The following is a 1,147-nucleotide window of genomic DNA, read 5'->3' as shown; positions in this document are numbered from 1 at the left end:
TTGTAAATACAACTTAACCACTGATTTGTAGTCGTGTCCTCTTTTGGAAGACCAAACAAAGTAGTTTCGCTTTCACAACGAAACACAGCGTCACACACGGCGGGCTAGAGTGAGCGGCGGCCAGAGGCCTAGAGTGAGCAGAGGCCGGCTTGAGTGAGCGACGGCTGGCAGGCTTGCGGCAACCACGTGTGACGACCCCGGGCTGGACTCCGCTTCGTCCACGGTGAAAGCCAATCCGGCGATCCACAGCACGAAGTTGATGTATTTCCTCAGCGACCAGCACGGATCAGCTCCAGGCATGACGAAGCGGATATCGTCCTCTTTTAGAAGGCCAAACAAAGTAGTTTCGCTTTCACAACGAAACAGTGTCTTCACGACATGGCGGCAGCAACAATACTACAGCGAGAATAAAAGTTACGCCTTCTTTCTTTGTGTGAACATTTGGGTGGCGTTATGCAAATCTTCCCACATAGCGACGTAGATATGTGGGGGCGTGTTAGAATGAGCCGTTTTAGGTAGGCGTGGCTGACTCTTAACTTTTATAAATAATATCTCTTTGGATTTGAGACTTTAGTCTTTGCAACTTTACAGATCTTCTTTATGCACCAAGAGCTTGTAACCCTCCAAAGAGAAAGGAAAAATTGAAATCGCATAATATGACCACTTTAAAAAAAACTTTAAGCTTTTGTAACGAAAAATATTGCACAGAGTACTATTATTATTGTTATGAGACCACTGAAACAGTTTTTGTTAATTGAAGTAAAACTTTAAAATTTACTTTACAAAATAAAATGAAAATTAGAAATGTTGCATTAGCAACTAACCGGAATAAGTTGAATTTAAGTTTAAGTTGAATTACTAAGTTACTAAAACTAATGCTAAAATAAATTACAACTACTAAAACTAATTGCTAAAACAAAAACTGCTAAATGGGAAATAAAATAAAAGCTAATTCGAAATAATAATAATAATAATAATAGTATATAAATAATACTAAATAGCACTGGCACAGATTAGAATGACATGAAAAGTTATAAAAAATATTTATTATTATTATTATTTCCATTCTAAATTATTCACACAGCATTGTAAGGTGTTCTGGATAAAACCCTCAAACTGTGTCATGTTGCACCTGTGTCATGTTGCA

At 37.8% G+C, this 1,147-nt stretch overlaps 1 protein-coding gene across 1 annotated transcript in view; it reads left to right on the top strand.

The window, feature by feature from the left end:
- Positions 1 to 1,147, top strand: part of LOC107695021 (uncharacterized protein C20orf194-like) — a 26,722-nt gene that overhangs the window by 22,103 nt on the left and 3,472 nt on the right. The window lies entirely within an intron of this gene.

This window comes from Sinocyclocheilus anshuiensis, unplaced genomic scaffold (assembly GCF_001515605.1).
Source record: "Sinocyclocheilus anshuiensis isolate Anshui unplaced genomic scaffold, SAMN03320099.WGS_v1.1 scaffold14, whole genome shotgun sequence".
Taxonomy (NCBI): Eukaryota; Metazoa; Chordata; class Actinopteri; order Cypriniformes; family Cyprinidae; genus Sinocyclocheilus; species Sinocyclocheilus anshuiensis.
The sequence above is the reverse complement of the archived record's forward strand: the minus strand, read 5'-3'. Positions and strand labels throughout refer to the sequence as shown.